This window comes from Cheilinus undulatus, linkage group 14 (genome assembly GCF_018320785.1).
Source record: "Cheilinus undulatus linkage group 14, ASM1832078v1, whole genome shotgun sequence".
NCBI classification, from domain to species: Eukaryota; Metazoa; Chordata; class Actinopteri; order Labriformes; family Labridae; genus Cheilinus; species Cheilinus undulatus.
The window spans coordinates 12,557,464-12,567,320 of NC_054878.1; positions in this window are offsets into that span (position 1 = coordinate 12,557,464).

Consider the following 9,857-nt stretch of genomic DNA (forward strand, 5'->3'; position numbering starts at 1 on the left):
TGATCCAGCACACATGCATTGATATTATCAACGATATACACCTGGGTAGGGCCCTTTCTACGGGTTTTTCAGAGGCCCAGCCCTGCTCATAAACCCAGATCTTATCCACAATAGCACATATCAAATGTTTAAGCTGACACATTTCATGAAAAATATTAGTTCATTTTGATTTGATGGCAACAACACATCTAAAAAAAGTAGGGACTGGGCAACAAAAGGCTGGAAAAGTAAGTGGTTATAATGAGAGTAACATGACTGGGTATAAAAGGAGCATTTTAGAGAGGCAGTGTCTCTCAGAGGTAAAGATGGGCAGAGGTTCACCAATCTGTGAAAAACTGTCTAAAAATTGGGGAACAATTCCAGAAAAATGTTCCTAAATATAAAATGGCAAAGACTTTGAATATCGCACCATGTACAGTACACGATACTGTCAAAAGATTAAGCGAATGTGGAGAAGTCTCTGTTTGGGGCAAAGCAGAAGGTCAGTGTGGATGATCATGATCTTCAAGTCTCATGATCTTCATCTTGAATAAAATATGAGTTATGAGATTTGACAATCATTGCGTTAGTTTTAATTTACATTCTGTCATAACTTTATTTGGATTTGGGGTGATACATCAAATAACAGCTACATAAATCTGTACTTATTGTGACCACATTACTGTTTTTTGCAAGCCATCCCTCAAGTTTTTATTCATTAATTTTTGTAAGTCAATAAGGAAAAAATGAAGTTTAATGTGTCCTGATATTGCACTTAAAGGATGACATTGCGGCGCATTAAACTCGGAGCTCAGCTGCAATGCCTCATGGTCTATTAATTCTTGCTACAGTCGCTCATTTGACTGTTCCAAACATGGCATGTTCACCATTATTCCAGTATGCTGAGACATTTTTTCTACAACATTTAACAATCTCCACACAAGTAATTAGTGACAGCCATCTGGTTGTAACTTATTTTAGACTAATCATGGTGGAGGGTGAGGCAGGATGATGGGTCCAAAGAGGAGAAGACAAAAGCATCGAGAGCAGTTTTCTAAAGCAGAGGACAGCTGCACTTACATGAAAATGGGATATTGAACTGATTTTGTTGTCCATGATTTTCAAGACTAAGTCTGAAGTTTTAGACACAATCATGTTAGACAAACTGGGTGAAAGTGAAGAAAAACTTGAACCAGGAAATGACTTGAAAGCTGTATCAAAAATGTTTTCATTTTCTATTCTCCTCTTAATATAACCTTGCAAAGCAGTTGGTCTGGCTGCTTTCCACGACTGTCATGAGGCAGATCCATCTTGCAAAGCTCTGATATAGAATGACAGGACCAATCAGCATAATTAGAAGAGAAGGAGGTGATAGCTACAAGTGTGGTTTAGTTAAAGGAATTACACACAATGGTAACCAGTGAACTGAGTGGAAGCAGCTATGGTGGCAGTTTTGTCAGAACTGGATATTTCTTATTAAAAGAAGAGCAAAGACTTGCACTGAAAGCTTTCCTTGGTATTGTTTTTGAGCTCAATGAAGTTTTTCAACATTAATCTGCCAGGGTCAACCAGAGGTCACACTGGTAAGGATGCCAGCATTTTAAAGCTGGAGCAGGTAAACATCTGAGGCCAGACACATACTGTAGCATAGCATTTCTATCAGGAGAGACTTGTAACAAGTGATTAATTCATTTTACAAGTTAGGAAATGTTTGGAAATGTGAAATGTCTTTGGTGAAAAGACTGATATCCTCATGTACTTGAAAGGGCTGGGTTGGCCAACAGGATGGTAGGATACCTCACCATGGAGTCTAGACACTGATAGTGGTGATGAAAAGATGTAGGTTAAGATGAGGGGTGGACTTCTGTGGAGCTTGACCCAGACACTGATGAGATGACTAGAAGGTGGCGATGAAGGGATGCAAAGACGACCTCTAAGGACCTGAACTCAGGTACAGATGAGATGTAGTGGAGGTGGCTGGGGTGGAGGAAGGTTGCAGTGGTTGCACTGAAACAACAGACTGACTGTGGAGGAGAGGAGAACAAATTTTAAAATATGAAAGTGGTAGGATGATTGGATCCAGAGAGGTCATAACAGAATGGGATCGGTTAAGGACTTGAGTGAGTAGACATCCGTACCGGCTGATTGCCAGAGCAGGAAATCAGACATGTAAATGAGTGATAATGTGATAATGAGTGAAAATAAACAGTCTTCCTGCTTGAACATACTAAGATTCACAAGTTAGACTGGCTACGCAGTAGATTATTTTAAGCCTAATTTGCACCCCTCCCCAATGATCAGGGGTTATCACCACTGATTATATGGCAGAATATGCATGAAATGTGTTTTGTAGATGTGCAAATGAAAGAAAGGAGTACATACGTTGTAGTTTCTTAAATCACTCTGTTACTCTGTTAGGTAAACAGCATAAATTAAATCCACTTTTAATCACTATTCCTACTGACTTTATGAGAAAAGCCAGCAAATCAAAGATCAAAGTTGTTCTCCATCGGAACTGGTGTATCTGCTTAAGGTGCGTTTCAACCAGTGTCTTACTTTTTACAAGTTCAAGGTAAATAAACAAAGCCTGATAGATAGATAGATAGATAGATAGATAGATAGATAGATAGATAGATAGATAGATAGATATTAGGGATGCATGATATTGGAATTTTGCCCATAACTGATATGCCAATATTTACAGATTCATTTTAACTGATACCTATATTGAAATATGTCTTACATTACTTAGAATTCAGTCCTTTGAACACAATTTAAGGTTTGAAGATGAAATAAGTAACAAACTTTTTTCTTAAAACACACTTTAATGTGTAAAGACTGAGGATGAATAAAGAAAAAGATCTTAACTTATACAGGTCTGTTGGTCCAGCCTAAAACTCCACTAATTAATTAATATATATCGGAAGTTCTACCGTAGATATATGCTGATTTTCATGGCCAAAATATCGGATGTAAATATTGGCAGAAATTTTGATATCTGCCGATACCTATATCAGGCCGATAATATTGTGCATCCCTATATATACTTCATTCATCCCTGTAATTCAAGCACCATTCTGTCACTACCCTCCTTCCCCCCAGCCACCTCCATTACATCCATCACCTCATGCTTTATGCAAACTTCAAGTGGGCTTTCATGTATTTTGCGCTGAGAGGCTTCCATCGAGCAACTCTGCCATAAAGCCCAGATCGTTGGAGGGCTGCAGTGAGGGCTGTCCATCTGGAGCTTTGCCCCATCTCCACACTGGATCTCTGGAGCTCAGTCACAGTGACCATTGGGTTCTTCATCACCTTTGTTGTAAAGTCTCTTCTCCCCTGATAACTCAGTTTGGCTGTGCGACCAGCTCTTGGAAGAGTCCTAGTTGTTCCAAACTTCTTCCATTGGAGAATTATGAAGGCCACTATGCTCTTGAAAACCTTCAGGACAACAGACTTTTTCATAGCCTTCCCCAGATCTGAGCTTTGCAGGCCATTCCTTTGTCCTCAAAAAAAACTAGTTGTTAAAATGGAGTGTCAGATGTTTGTGGCAGGTAGATTTTGTGAAATTCCAACACTATTTAAAAAAAATTCCCCAACAAATAAAGTTCAGTCGGAATTCTTCACAGAAAAAGACCGACACAAGAACATTACACTTAAATTAGACAGCTTGACAGCTCTCTAACTGCAAAGGTCCTGAGAATTGTGAGACTTTTCAGAAAGAAGGTCAGGGGCCACGGAGCTGGGAACTCCTACACTCCATAGACGTTAAGTTCAAGCTCAGGTTAATCTGGATTGTTACTGGCAGCGAAATGTCAAGTTTCAGCAGATCTCTGTGAAACTGTATCATTCTCTGTCACTGATGAGGAAAGACTCTTCAGTTTGGACTTGCACGTTACTGCAACTCTATCCTGTTGGCACTTTAAATCTTCAAAACATTGGGTTTCCATGAAAGAGAAACCAGAGTACGAGTCTGTGCTTGTTTCAGGAAGACTAAGCTCGGTCTTCCAGCAGCCTTGACATTTTATACGAATCCTCTGACAGGCGTCTTCTCAAGTGCGGTGATGAAAATGTCTTTTTTTTTTCTTTTAAAAAGGAGAGGCATTTACCGGAAGCTTGTGATTTTTCTTGTGTGATTTAAACTCAACGGGGAACACGACGGCCTGTGTTCTTCACTGACAGCGCGGTGACAGCCCAGACAGAGGCGAGGACTTCAAAGAACAGGTGGAGAGTTAGTAACATAGGGGCATCACCTGAGATAAAAGGCCAGACGTCACACCAAAACAACACCACCGCATCACCACAGCCCCAATATCCATCGCCCGCTACACGGCGACCTTCAAAAGGTCTCGTTTTATCTTTTGTCTACAAAGTGTGTGGTGGTTTTAAGCGACGACTGATGTGTGATGACTGGAAGTGAGTGTGCACTTAGGCCTGCCTGCTGCCTATGTGCTGTTATAATGTAGATAACAAAAAGAAAGCTGGAGGAAAACATAACTAAGTGCTCTGTCTTGCTTGCTGTTTGTACATCTTTTGATACCTCTCGCTCCCTGCTGCCTCACCTTGGAAGCTTAACCCCCCTCTTTCCCCTCTGTTTAAGGTGAATCTTCAGCTCAGAAGCCTTTGAGGCCAGACAAAAGCAGCTATCACACAGACAGGATAAACTCGGAGCGGTGTATAACCAGATTTGATCCCAGGGCATTGTCGGAGAAGCTCCTCTTTATGCAGCAGTCTGAGCGATGCTGCTGTGCTGAGCTCTGCCCGTCTTATGACTCTATCCGAGCACTTTAATATTCAGCCGGACACGGTAACAAAAAAGTTAGCATCACTTTGAATCCCAAACAAGGCCTTTCTTGTTGTGTGGTATACCACACCGATGCCCTCACCTCTCCTTAATCATTAATCACCCTGTGAAGATAGCTCAATCTCTAAATGTAGTACAGTTAAACCAAGCCTGGCAAGCTGATGAATTAGTAATAATGTTCACATGAAGGTCTATTCAAAGTGGGAGAAAAGTGGCAAGAACCAAGGTCTTCTTGCTGAGTGAATAAAACATCACTATGGGAGGTTTTAGGCTGGATCATGTAGCTAAAGTAGTAATGTTTGGATTCACATCAAACATTAAATGAAAGTGTTTCTTTAAAGCTTAATTTCTTGTGTTTTATGCTTTGGTTCTGCTCACAGCTTTGTTTTGTTTCAGATTTTTACACTCCCTTTGAAAAGTTCAGTAAAGGTCAGAATCAAGAAGTTTTTTTTCATGGTTTAGTGTTCAAACCATCTGGTGCTTCTTTCATAGACTCCTTACAACAGATTGCTCTGCCTCCTCCACTAAGTGTGGGTTAACATGAATGTGAAGCTGATAAAAGTTAGAGGTATGCACCTATGCTGTTGCAAGAACATTCACTATAAAATCTAGAATAGATTGGTATATAAAAATAATTATGGTTGGCGCACAGATGGCCTAGCAGTCTAAGGCGTGACCCATGTACGCAGAAGGCCCGGGTTCAAATCTTGCCCTTTGCCGCATGTCTGTTGCCACTCTTGTCCCATTTCCGACTCTATCCACAACCCCAAAATAAGTCTTTAAAAATTAAGTCTGGGATTTTAGGGTTTCGCAGAGAGAAAAGAGGTAACTCCAGATGAGTGGCAGGAAGTGACTCCTGTGTAAAGAAACACTATCAAAACACCAACGTTTGCGCTGTTTATGACAGTGCCAACGATTCAAATTTAAAAAATATATAGTCATGAGCACACATTTTAGGTATGTAAGGCGCCAAGGATTTATCATGGGGTCAAATGTGTCACAGTCAGAGGCTGAAGAGGGAAGGAGGGTTACGGTACGTGTTGACACACGTGTCACTCAGCCAAGGTCAAGCTTGATGGCATCATCATCTAGGACATCCACAGCACTTCCAGCGGCTTATGGCAACCAACTTACCTGCCTGGTTAGTACCCTAGGCTGTGCTTACTCGTCACATCCACCCCTTACTCCACCCTAAAGGTGGACTTTGTTAATTTTTCAACAAGTTATTTTCCCATGCCCTGGTAATGCAAGGACATCCAGAGCACTACCAGGGTTGTGTCAACCCTCTTCCACCTGTTGATGCCCTTGGGTGGCTTACTCACCAAATCCCTCTCTACCTTAGCCTCAATTTTTGCCTCTGAAAGCTTAAAACTTACGCACAGTACTGTGTCTTATGTTACTTCTGTGTACTGAAAGTAGTGACATATTCAGGAAAAAGTTTCAAGTGAAGTGAGGGACAAATGACCTGGTGGTTAGGTCATAGCCCTCGTACGTAGGCGAATGGAGTCCATGTTTTTTTGCGTATTTATCCCACTTAAATGTTTCTGATCATCAAACCGTTTTTAATATCTCACAAAGACAACCCAAGTAAATACAAAATGCAGTGTTTGAATGATTATTTAATTTTGTAAGGGGGGAAAAGAATCCAAACCTATCTGGTCCTGTGTGAAAAAGTGTAATAAATATGCAAAAACAGGAATCAGAAAGGGGGCAAATACTTTTTCATGGCACTGTAGGTGTGTATTCTCTTTTATAAATTGCATGCATTTTTCTCTATTGCAATTGATTTTCTCTTTGTAGCACTTTAGTTAGCTGCTGCTGTTTTTAAATGAGCTATATCAATATATTTGATTAAATTTGATTGCATGGTGGCAGCGGGAAAATTTCACTCAGCGAGCTGCTTCGCCTGTGAGCAAAGGACAAATTACTGTTGACAGAGTGTGCTCTTTAAAAAACACAACTGTATTTTTTTCATTTTTTTGTGGATGACGATGTCTTTGAGAATGTGTGGATGGGGTTATTTCTGAAAACCAAGGAGAAAAACCTCACACACGTGGACAAGGGCTGGAAAAGCAAAGTTTTATTTATCTCCAGATTACTCAAATGAATCAACACTTCCTGTGGTTGAAATCACAGAAAGTACCCTTTGAATAGGAACAACAACTGGGCCATTGATGCATGATCATTCTTGGTTAGTGGGATAACCACTTTTCTCTGCTTCAAGACAGCAATGTGCCTTACTTACCTCACCACACTTCTTCTGTAGACACTCAATATCAGCATACAGAGAGTTAGAAACACATTTACTGCTTAAACAGTTTTGCCAGTGGGCATGAAAATGATCACAATCAGGTAAAACTAGTGTGTCCACTTGTGCTGTCTATCTCTCTCATCCAGCCAAAAGAAAAGAGCCAAAATTTGATGCATACAATGCATCAAAAATGTTGAGATTTTACTAAAAACTACAAATGTGAGTAAAGTTGGAACATTAAAGTCATTAGGATGCATTATCTGAAAGCCACTTCATAGAATCATGGTCTAAAGGTTCAGCTTTTGATGTTAAAAACTCATCATCTGCATTTATGCTCTGGCTGTCAGGCTTACAGGCTTTCCTTCTGGGCCCTAAGGCCTCCAACATACCTAAAAACACTGAGTGATCCAGCATTGTAGTCATGATTTCTGTCTCTAATGGTTGGAAACAATATTGAATGCCATCATGGTAGCCCAAAGCTAAAGGATATGCTGTTGCCAACCTGAGGTAAATCAACAGAGCTGCCCTCCACAGTAAAGCCTTTGCCCTTCAAATCAGTGCCACTCACATTTTCCACAGACTTGTGTGCGAGTCAACCACTGCCGTGACAGTGGAATCTCTCCCGCCTGACTCCATGGCAGCAGAGAGGGTTATTCAGCCTCATAACTTTGTTCACCAGCAGGTACAGGAGACACAGGGTGTTTCTGCTAAACGGTGGGTGACCAACTGTAATGATGCTGCTTTCGGTATCGCTCTGCGTGCAGCTCCAGGCCCCCGGCTGCTACAACTTGCCTCAGCATTTCTAGTCCATCTGTGGGAGAATGCAAGGCCTGCTGGGTAAGAGTGAATTGGCTGGGATGAGGCAAATAATAAGGTCAAGAGGAGAAGATTAGTGAGGAATACATTTTACAGGCAAAAATAAAGGATTTGCAAAGCTGTGTTGCTTTTTCTTTGTCAGTGAAATTAGTGATAGCCAGCCAGGTAACACAACTACATGACATTTTCTCTTTGTGTCATTTCTTGCCTCTAAGACACTGATGTATATAACCAGTAACTCATGTTATGCCTTTACTACAGGGTCAGGACAACAAATAAGAATGGAAATAAGAGAGTGGGGAATGTCATGCAGGAAAGAAGCCAGATTGAAACCCTGACCACCTGCTTCGAGGACTAATTCATTTTACATGGGACGCATTCACCAACCACTAGGCCATCAGCAGCCCCACAATTTTTTAGCTTAACACTTCCATAGTGTACATTTGACACCTGAAAATGAAAGCAAAAGAACTAACCACTCCAAAGATACTAGATTGGCCTAGTGGTTAGGTCTTGCCTCATGTTTAAGTCAAACCTGTGGCTCCTTTCCCGCACATCATTCTCTACTCTCTTGTCATTAACTCTACCCATTGTGCTCTTCCATATTAAAGGCCTAAAAAGGTCCATATCATTTTTGAGAAGTCAGTAAATTTTACAGAACAAGGTCACAAAGTTTTTTGCAATAATTATAAAAAACAAGAATGACAACAAAGCATCATAGATTGCACTTAATAAATTTTCAGAAGCACTCTGTGCCTGACTAACCCTACCCTGCCTCTCCAGCCCCCATTGACCTGAAAAGGATAAGCAATGTGGAAAATGAATGGATGTATGGAAGCAAATGTTTGAAAGCATCCACAGATGCTGCCTGGTGTGATTACAATACAAAATGTCCATGCCACAAATTCTAAAGCATCATTACCGTTTGATTTTAAACAAACCCGAGGGGCAACAAGAAGACCCTGAGAGGTCTAAAAGGGATGGAGGATGGAGCAGGTCAGAGATTTATTCAGGTACCTGCCTGTGGAGGGCTTTATCAACAAAAACAGGGATGTTGAGATGAATTTGGAAGTTGACTGGGTGACAATGTAAGGACTTGAAAATGGGAGGGATGGGCGGCCCTGTTGGACCTTGTCAACAATTTTGCAGCAGCATTTGGACCATCTGTAGATGACTGGGGGAGGAACACCCATGACCTCTGATGCAGACCCAGCTTTCTGACTCTAGGCCCTACATTGCCGCCCAAAATTTTTTGATAGTCTCAGATTTCATGATTCCTTGCACACAGTCAAGGCACCCAGTGCCAGAGGCAGCAAAATAACCCCAAAAAATCCTTGAACCTCCACCATGTTTGACTGTAAGTACTGTGTTCTTTTCTTTGTAGGCCTCATTCCATTTTCTGTAAACAGTAGAATGACTTCCTTTTCCAAAAAGCTCTACCTTAGTCTCATCTGTCCACAAAATGTTCTCCCTGAAGGATTGAGGCTTACTCAGTTACATTTTTGTAAACTCCAGTCTGGCTTTTTTATGTCTCTTTGTCAGCAGTGGGGTTCTCCTCGGTCTGCTGCCATAGTGCTTCATCTCATTCAGATTACAACGTATGGTCCGAGCTGACACTTTTGCACCCTGAGTCTGCAGGACAGCCTGAATTTGTGTTAAAGTTAAGAGGATGTTTATCCACCATTCCAACTATCCTGCGTTGCATTCATTTGTCAATATTTTTCTTCCATCCACATTAGCCATAGTTCCATGGGTTATAAACTTATTGATTATATTACGCACAGTGGACAAAAGAATTTCCAGATTTCTGGAGATGGTCTTAAAACCTTGAGAGTGTTCATATTTTTCCACAATTTTGCTTCTTAAGTCTTCAGACAATTCTCAGCTCCTCTTTCTCTTCTCCATGCTTGGTGTGACACACACAGGCACAAAACACAGAGGTCGAATCAACTTTTATACATTCTAACTGGCTTGAGGTGTGATTTTTATATTGCCAGCACCTGTTACTGC